Genomic DNA, 9911 nt, shown 5'->3' on the forward strand with positions numbered 1-9911 from the left:
GATGCAATAAAAAATGATAAAGGGGATATCACCACCGATCCCACAGAAATACAAACTACCATCACAGAATATTACAAACACCTCTATGCAAATAAACTAGAAAATCTAGAAGAAATGGATAAATTCCTCAACACATACACCCTCCCAAGACTAAACCAGGAAGAAGTTGAATCTCTGAATAGACCAATAACAGGAGCTGAAATTGTGGCAATAATCAATAGCTTACCAACCAAAAAAAGTCCAGGTCCAGATGGATTCACAGCCGAATTCTACCAGAGGTACAAGGAGGAGCTGGTACCATTCCTTCTGAAACTATTCCAATCAATAGAAAAAGAGGGAATCCTCCCTAACTCATTTTATGAGGCCAGCATCATCCTGATACCAAAGCCTGGCAGAGACACAACAGAAAAAGAGATTTTTAGACCAATATCCTTGATGAACATTGATGCAAAAATCCTCAATAAAATACTGGCAAATCGAATCCAGCAGCACATCAAAAAGCTTATCCACCATGATCAAGTGGGCTTCATCCCTGGGATGCAAGGCTGGTTCAATATACGCAAATCAATAAATGTAATCCAGCATATAAACAGAACCAAAGACAAAAACCACATGATTATCTCAATAGATGCAGAAAAGGCCTTTGACAAAATTCAACAACCCTTCATGCTAAAAACTCTCAATAAATTAGGAATTGATGGGACGTATCTCAAAATCATAAGAGCTATTTATGACAAACCCACAGCCAATATCATACTGAATGGGCAAAAACTGGAAGCATTCCCTTTGAAAACTGGCACAAGACAGGGATGCCCTCTCTCACCACTTCTATTCAACATAGTGTTGGAAGTTCTGGCCAGGGCAATTAGGCAGGAGAAGGAAATCAAGGGTATTCAATTAGGAAAAGAGGAAGTCAAATTGTCCCTGTTTGCAGATGACATGATAGTATATCTAGAAAACCCCATTGTCTCAGCCCAAAATCTCCTTAAGCTGATAAGCAACTTCAGCAAAGTCTCAGGATACAAAATCAATGTGCAAAAATCACAAGCATTCTTATACATCAATAACAGACAAACAGAGAGCCAAATCATGAGTGAACTCCCATTCACAATTGCTTCAAAGAGAATAAAATACCTAGGAATCCAACTTACAAGGGATGTGAAAGACCTCTTCAAGGAGAACTACAAACCACTGCTCAAGGAAATAAAAGAGGATACAAACAAATGGAAGAACATTCCATGCTCATGGGTAGGAAGAATCAATATCATGAAAATGGCCATCCTTCCCAAGGTAATTTACAGATTCAATGCCATCCCCATCAAACTACCAATGACTTTCTTCACAGAATTGGAAAAAACTACTTTAAAGTTCATATGGAACCAAAAAAGAGCCCGCATCGCCAAGTCAATCCTAAGCCAAAAGAACAAAGCTGGAGGCATCACACTACCTGACTTCAAACTATACTACAAGGCTACAGTAACCAAAACAGCATGGTACTGGTACCAAAACAGAGATATAGATCAATGGAACAGAACAGAGCCGTCAGAAATAATGCCACATATCTACAAGTATCTGATCTTTGACAAACCTGACAAAAACAAGAAATGGGGAAAGGATTCCCTATTTAATAAATGGTGCTGGGAAAACTGGCTAGCCATATGTAGAAAGCTGAAACTGGATCCCTTCCTTACACCTTATACAAAAATCAATTCAAGATGGATTAAAGACTTAAATGTTAGACCTAAAACCATAAAAACCCTAGAAGAAAACCTAGGCATTACCATTCAGGACATAGGCATGGGCAAGGACTTCATGTCTAAAACACCAAAAGCAATGGCAACAAAAGCCAAAATTGACAAATGGGATCTAATTAAACTCAAGAGCTTCTGCACAGCAAAAGAAACTACCATCAGAGTGAACAGGCAACCTACAAAATGGGAGAAAATTTTTGCAACCTACTCATCTGACAAAGGGCTAATATCCAGAATCTACAATGAACTCCAACAAATTTACAAGAAAAAAACAAACAACCCCATCAAAAAGTGGGCAAAGGACATGAACAGACACTTCTCAAAAGAAGACATTGATGCAGCCAAAAAACACATGAAAAAATGCTCACCATCACTGGCTATCAGAGAAATGCAAATCAAAACCACAATGAGATACCATCTCACACCAGTTAGAATGGCAATCATTAAAAAGTCAGGAAACAACAGGTGCTGGAGAGGATGTGGAGAAATAGGAACACTTTTACACTGTTGGTGGGACTGTAAACTAGTTCAACCCTTGTGGAAGTCAGTGTGGCGATTCCTCAGGGATCTAGAACTAGAAATTCCATTCGACCCAGCCATCCCATTACTGGGTGTATACCCAAAGGACTATAAATCATGCTGCTATAAAGACACATGCACACGTATGTTTATTGCGGCATTATTCACAATAGCAAAGACTTGGAACCAACCCAAATGTCCAACAATGATAGACTGGATTAAGAAAATGTGGCACATATACACCATGGAATACTATGCAGCCATAAAAAATGATGAGTTCACGTCCTTTGTAGGGACATGGATGAAATTGGAAATCATCATTCTCAGTAAACTATCGCAAGAACAAAAAACCAAACACCGCATATTCTCACTCATAGGTGGGAATTGAACAATGAGAACACATGGACACAGGAAGGGGAACATCACACTCTGGCGACTGTTGTGGGGTGGGGGGAGGGGGGAGGGATAGCATTGGGAGATATACCTAATGCTAGATGACGAGTTGGTGGGTGCAGCGCACCAGCATGGCACATGTATACATATGTAACTTACCTGCACATTGTGCACATGTACCATAAAACCTAAAGTATAATAATAATAATAATAATAATAAAAGAAAAAAAAATGTAAAAAAATAAAATAAAATAAAAAAAAAATAAAAAAAATAAAAGCTTCAGAAAAAAAAAAAAAAAAAAAAAAAAAAAAAAAAACATGGACACTCATACAGACTAGGGTTGGTCTTTTACAATGACAAGACAGTGAACAGGGGTTCTCGGACAGAAGTCAGATACTCAAAGGCTTACAAAAGCAACGTAAATGAATGGAAGGCAGTCTGGCTGGAAACTGGGGTGAGCTGGAGAGCATATGCTTTCTGTAAGTGGGGAATGGCTACTGTGCTCCAGGCTATTGTTTCACCAATGTTGTTAACTGCTTTTCAGGAGAAGCCAGAGTTCTGAGAATCTATGAGGACTCTCCAAACTTTTAAATGTTAACAAATAATTTTTAAAAACATTGAAATTCTAGGTATGCCAAATGAAACTCTTCTGTGGACTGCCAGTTTGCAATCTCTGTTGTATGAGATGGAATGTCTTGAGAAGCAGAGGCAGAGATGGGAAATATGTGTGGTGATGCAAGTGATATGGGAGGGAGGACAGGGAAGTGCTGGGAGGAGAAGGGTGGGGTCCCTGGTGAGGGCACCACCCTTAGGCCTGTGCCCATGGACCTAGGTGAGGACAAGCCCTCTTGTTTTTGCTTCCAAATGTTGCATTTTCCAAGACCAGCCTGGCCCACCAGGCTCCCCATTCTGTGCCTATAAAACCTGAGTCCCTAATGGGCACACACACAAGCAGCTGGACTTCCAGAGGAACACACCGGCAGAAGAGCACACAGGTGGCTGGACACCGAGAGGAGCAGAGAAGTGGGAGAGCACACCAACAGGCACCAGCAGACACAGCAGGCCGTCAACTGGCAAAACAATGTGGACGCCCAGGGGAATTTGGCTGGGGCGGTTGGAGGAAAGTCCAGCTGCGGAGTGGCCTGACTCCAGAGGAAAACCACTTTCTCACTCCATACCCCTTCCAGCTCCCCATCCATCTGCTGAGAGCTACTTCCATCATTCAATAAAACTGTGCACTCATTCTCCAAGCCCACGTGTGATCCAGTTTTTCCAGTACACCAAGAAAAGAACCCCAGGGTAGAGAAAGCTGTCTTTGCGATAAGGCAGAGGTTCTACTTGAGCTGATTAACACAAGCCACCTACAGATGGCAAAACTAAAAGAGCACACTGTAACATGCCCACTGGGGCTTCAGGAGCTGTAAACATTCACCCTTAGATGCTGCTGTGGGGTCAGAGCCCACGCTCCCTGTGACCTGCCTGTCTGCCTGCTCCCACTAGGGGTTTTGAGCAGCGGGGCACTGAAGAAGTGAGCCACACCACCATAGCACACCCTGCGAGGGGGACAAGGGAACTTTGCCCATTTCACAAGCACAAAATGAATGGTTAGACCCTAAAACTGTTAGGGTCCTTTCCAACTCTGAGACTCTCATCTAGGACTGATAACCCCAGACAAAGGGTCACATTTACTGACAAACACTAGTTCAGTTCCTTATGCCAGCAAAGCATGAGTAGTCCCAGAGTACTGCCCAAGAGCCTCAATCCATCCCTTGGTTTTCAATTAAAGCATTTCTTATTGGTCTCAAAGAAAGCCTATGCTGACAAAGTCATGATTAAGCCAAATGCTTTTGATGTTTATCAAATACCAGAGCTACATCTTTGTCTTCCATAGAAGAAACTGAGAAAATTGTGGTCATAGGATTTCAGAAACAGAAATCATTTACCCAGAATGATTTTCCTCTGCATGCCAACGCAGGGCTGATGATGGTGAAGACTGGAGTCACAGACTTGGTATGGGGGAGGACCTCACTGAATGCTTTACCAGGTGTGACCTGCAAAGCAGCAAGTCACAAATCTTTCACAGACACCTAGAACCAAATTAAATCTGAAGAACAATAAAAATAATGTCATTATTTTAAGGAAAGGTATTTTATAAAACCAAAGAATCAAGACAGAAGACCACAAAACGGAGAAAGCTGGGAGGGACCCATCATGGTTTTTTTTGAGATGGAGTCTTCCTCTGTCGCCCAGGCTGGAGTGCAGTGGCACCATCACCTGCACTGTAACCTCCACCTCCTAGGTTGAAGCGATTCTCCCACCTCACCCTCCTGAAAAGCTGGAATTACGGGAACCCACCACCATGCCCAGCTAATTTTTGTATTTTTAGTAGAGATGGAGTTTCACCATGTTGTCCAGGCTGGTCTCAAATTCCTGACCTCAAGTGATCTGCTGGCCTAGGTCTCTCAAAGTGCTGAGATTACAGGCGTGAGCCACCGCGCCTGGCCTCATCATCTTTTTTGTGACCAGTACTTTCTTTCTCAAAACACTACCTACCAGTCCTTCTGTTATTCAAAATCCCCTTGGCTCACACCTACCAGAGAAAGGGGACCATCTCTCTCTCTACCATCATGGGCCACATATGGTTCTTTTGAATAGGGGCAGATAGTCAGAATATGATTGAGACAAGACTTATAGAGAGCTGCCCAGAGACTTTCAAATTATGAGACCTAAGATATTTGCCCTGGCCTATTCTAAGGCCCCTTTATGCTGTGGGCCACATAGAAATAATTTCCATATAGACACCCCTAATTCATATATTATTGAGAAATGCTTTATTTTTTCATTTCCCTAGAGAAGAAGTGCTCACTTTTGTTCTTGTTTTTGTTTTTAACTGGCTTTGTTATTCTTGGGCATGAGATGGTATTTAATCCTTTTATCCACTTATTGAACAAATACATCGGGCACTGGGAATACAATTGAACTGAACTAAACTGGAAAAATCATTGCCCTCAAGGAGCTGGCATTCAAGTGGCTGACATGATACCATTTTCTGTGTCTCAGAAGATGACCATGGAGAACTTGATCTAAATTGGGAACTTTGATGATGTATTTCATGTCAATGAGTCTGTTCTAAAAAGCAAAGAAAAACACACTGTGCTATATCATAGTGTTAGTATACAGACCTCCATGAGGTCCTAAAAAGTCAGATTGTAAGGGACAAATTCAGATGGTTGAAATTCAGGGAGGCAAAGTGACGGAATCTTTTCAAGCTTCTATGTGGGAGGTGAGGGACTGGATATAATGAGAATCTGGCAAAACTCGGTAAATTATCTTCTGAATTGATTCAAATTTTTGCAGCAAGCCCTTCTGTGCACATTTTCATGACTTCTTTATGGAAATTAGTTTCATGGAATATTGCCAAATGGCATATTTTTCCTACTTCGAGCCATTTTCTAAGCACTCCTGGGAATGTCTGAAATATGAGATAAGCACTCTTTACCCAAAGTTTTATTAAAAAGTTTAATTAACACAAATGCCAAATGACACATTCATTGCCATTAAGTATGTAGACTTTCTGTAAATCTGTGAACTACTGAGCGACTATAAAACCTACTTCCCTCAGCAACCACAGAAGCTTTATTTCTCTTCCTGAGCAGGCATGGGAGCCCTCGGGATGCACTTCGCCATCTCCAGCCTCCCAGATCCCAGGACTCCACTGCATGCACTGAAGCATGGTAGTGGTTGTGAATTCCCTCTTGGCTCCTTCTCTGTCAAGTCCTCCCTCCCACTAGTACTGACCTTACCCTGCCAGTCCTTGCGCTTTTTATCTTCTTCGTATTGCCCTCCAGTAAGCCTCAGGCCACATAGGAACTTTCTCATTGTCTAACATCATCCCCAAATAAGAATACGCATTTACTAAATGTTCTCTCAAACTTCCAGAACATAGAGAATTACTTAATTTTTTTTGTTCTGAGCACAATCCTCTACTAGAATCTTAGTTCTTCAAAGGCAGGGACCGTCTTTTTATACGCCCTAGAATCTTCAGCATTGAAAACAGTAGAAGCTGAACAATTTGCAGAATGAAGAAATGGAGCCATGGTCTTGTCTATCTTCTCTTTGCTGTTTTAAAATGTTTTTTTCTGGAGAGAATTGTCCTTTCCCATTATGTTCTCTGAGGTCCCTGTGTTCCTTCAGCCCTCTACTCTCTCTTTAGACAATTCCTTATAGTATAATCATTTCTAATAAAAATATACTAGTTACTCAACATGCAATATGCAGAGTAACTGAAGGAAAGGTCTAAAAAAATTTTCCGAAACTTTAGATTGCAGTAAAATTAATGGCAGAGGCTACTACACATTGCTTAGCAGTTTCAGCTTAATCAGTGATCAGAAGAAAATATTAATATATTTACAAACACTAGCAGAGAGTATAAAGAGGCTATGGCAAAAGGAAGGAAGTGGAAAGAACAGAAATCAACAGAGCTCACGGTACCTGCATCAGTTGTCTATTGCCACAAAAGTGCTGCATAGAAAAGAGCGATGGCTTACAGGATAAACATTTATTTTTGCCCAAAGTCTGTTGGTTTTCTAGGTTGTTTTGCTGATCTGGGCTGTACTTGGCTGAGAATAGCTGGATTTACTCATGTATCTGTGGTCAGCTGGTGAGTCAGCTAAGGGCTGGCTGGTCTCAGATGGCTAGAGCCTCTGAGGGGTTTGGTTCCATATGTGCTTTTAGCCTCCAGGAAACTAGCCTAGACTTGTTTTTATGCAGGTAGAAGACCTCTGAAAGAGTGAAAGCAAGAGCAAGAGTGAGAGAGCAAGCATGTTCAGAAGCTCACCAAACCTCATGAAGCCTAGGCTCAAAACTGGCACATTGTCACTTCCACCTCATTATGTTGGCCAAAGCAAATTTCAAAGCCAATACAGATATAAGGAATGGAAAAATATACTCTGTCTCTTGGTGGGAGGAGTTGCAAACTCACATTATAAAGGGTTTGGATATAGAGAGGGGTATAAAATTGGAGCCATTTTTCAATCAAACCATCATACTCAGCCTCATTTTGTTTTAATTGAGACAGGATGTCATTCTGTCACCCAGGCTGGAGTACAGTGGCACAATCTCAGCTCACTGCAACCTCTGCCCTACAGGCTCAAGTGATCATCCCACCTCAGCCTCCTGAGTATCTGGAATTCCAGGCGCACACCACCGTGCCCAGCTAATTTTGTGTTTTTTGTAGAAATGAAGTATCACCATTTTGTCCAGGCTGGTCTGAAACTCCTGGGCTCAAGCTATCCACCCACCTCAGCCTCCCAAAATGCTGGGATTACAGGCATGAGCCACTGCACCTGGCCCCAATTTTTTATTTATTAGTAGCAAGGTATAAGCACAACTGTCTTAGTTTGAGTTCCTGTGGGTTCTGAGACAAGGATCCAATACAAGTGGTTTATTTGAATGGCAATGCTAGCAAACACTGATATAGGAAGGTGAGGAGTTGAGAAAGAGAAGGAAGCAGCCAATAAAAGGTTTGTTATCAAGCAAGTTACTTACCATTGTGGATAACTGAAGCATATTCTTGCTAGAGAACTCACTTGGAGCCAGTGTAGAACACACATCTTAGAGTTATCCTACCTAAAGAATGAAGGAGCTAGGATATTTCTGTACCAGCTCCTCTCAGTCAATGGTTGACAACTGGTTGGGTGGACGTAGAGCACTCATGTGTGGATACTTTTGTACTGCTGCAGAAGCAGAATGGGCTCCAATTAGCCAGGGAAAGTCTTCAGGCAAAGAATTTGCCAGAGCTGGCAGTTAGAAGATGGGCAGCATACACTAAAATGGGAAGGGCAATAGGATGTGGCAGGATACTGATAGTGTTCATTATATCACTCAACAGCTTCTGCTGATTGCAATAAAATCTGCCAAAAGTTACAGTGTAGCCCAATGGAAAGATTATGAGCAAATCCTGTTTTTAGTTATGAACAAATTCCCTAACATTTCTGAGCCTCCCTTTCCTCAATAGTAGGTACTTCATGAGCATTTTTTTGAAGATAAAATTGAGATGGTATGTTTATAGTGTCTGGTAAATAAATAAGTGCTGGATGTTAATATCTATCAAGATATTTTGTTTGCATTCATTCATTCCTCAAGAATTTGAGTGGAAATAAGCATATCTTTAAAAATATTTGTTTAGGCCCCCTGTTTCACACTATGCCTGCTGCTGTGACATCTATGACAGACTCCCAATAGCAAAATATATACATCCAAGAACAGAACGGAACTTGGAAGTTTAAGAAACACAGCATAATTGACATCTATAGGCTACTATAGCTAACCACAGCTGCATACACATTGTTCTCAAACTCACATGGAATTGTCACCAAAATAGATCACATTCTGGGCCATAATACACACCTTAACAAACTTAATAGAAATCATACAGTGTCTGCTCTCAGACCACAAGTGAAATTCAACTAGAAATCAATAACAGAAATATAACTGGAAAATCCCAAAATATGTGGAAATTAAATAACACAATTCTAAATAACATATGAGCCAAAGAAGAAATCTCAAGAGAAGTTTTAAAATATTTTAAACTAAGTGAAAATGAAAATTCATTTTATTAAAATTTGTGTGCTATAGCAAAAATAGTGCTTAGAGGGAAAATGATAGCATTTAATGCATATATTGGAAAAGAAGAAATAATCTAAAATCAGTAATCTACACTTTTACCTTATGAAACTAGAAAAAGAAGAGAAAATTAAACCCAAAGTGAGCAGAATAAACAAGGTAATAAAAATCAGAGTGGAAATCAATGAAATTGAAAACAAGAGATCAATAGAGAAAATCATTTAAACCAAAAGTGGTTCTTTGAAAAGACAGTAAAATCAATAAATCTTTAGCCAGGCTAATGAAGAAAAAGGCAGAGAAGACACAAATTACTAATATCAGAAATGAAAGAGGGGACTGTAGAGAGCATTGACATTAAAAGGTTAACAAAGGGTAGTATGAGCAACTGTATGCCCACAAATTTGATAACCTAGATGAAACAGACCAACTTCCTGGAAGACATAATCTGTCAAAATTCACACAATAATACATAGACAATGTGAGTAGCCCTATTTCTGTTAAAGAAATTTAATAATTAATAATCTTTCAAAGCAGAAGACACAGACCCAGATTGGTTCACTGGTGAATTAGAACAAACATTTAACAAAGGAACCATTCCAATTCTCTACAATTCCTTTCAGAAA

The 9911-nt window shown here is 40.4% G+C and overlaps 1 long non-coding RNA gene across 1 annotated transcript in view; it reads right to left on the reverse strand.

Moving 5' to 3' along the window:
- LOC134739379 (uncharacterized) overlaps positions 1-7273 on the reverse strand; it is a 49942-nt gene extending 42669 nt beyond the window's left edge. The window contains exons 1-2 of the long non-coding RNA XR_010125975.1: positions 7156-7273; positions 4608-4715 (exon numbers count right to left, since the gene is read on the reverse strand). This is a non-coding gene — a long non-coding RNA (uncharacterized LOC134739379). The remainder of the gene's footprint in view (positions 1-4607; positions 4716-7155) is intronic.
- Between the last annotated feature and the right edge of the window lie 2638 nt (positions 7274-9911).

This window comes from Pongo pygmaeus, chromosome 3 (assembly GCF_028885625.2).
Source record: "Pongo pygmaeus isolate AG05252 chromosome 3, NHGRI_mPonPyg2-v2.0_pri, whole genome shotgun sequence".
Taxonomy (NCBI): domain Eukaryota; kingdom Metazoa; phylum Chordata; class Mammalia; order Primates; family Hominidae; genus Pongo; species Pongo pygmaeus.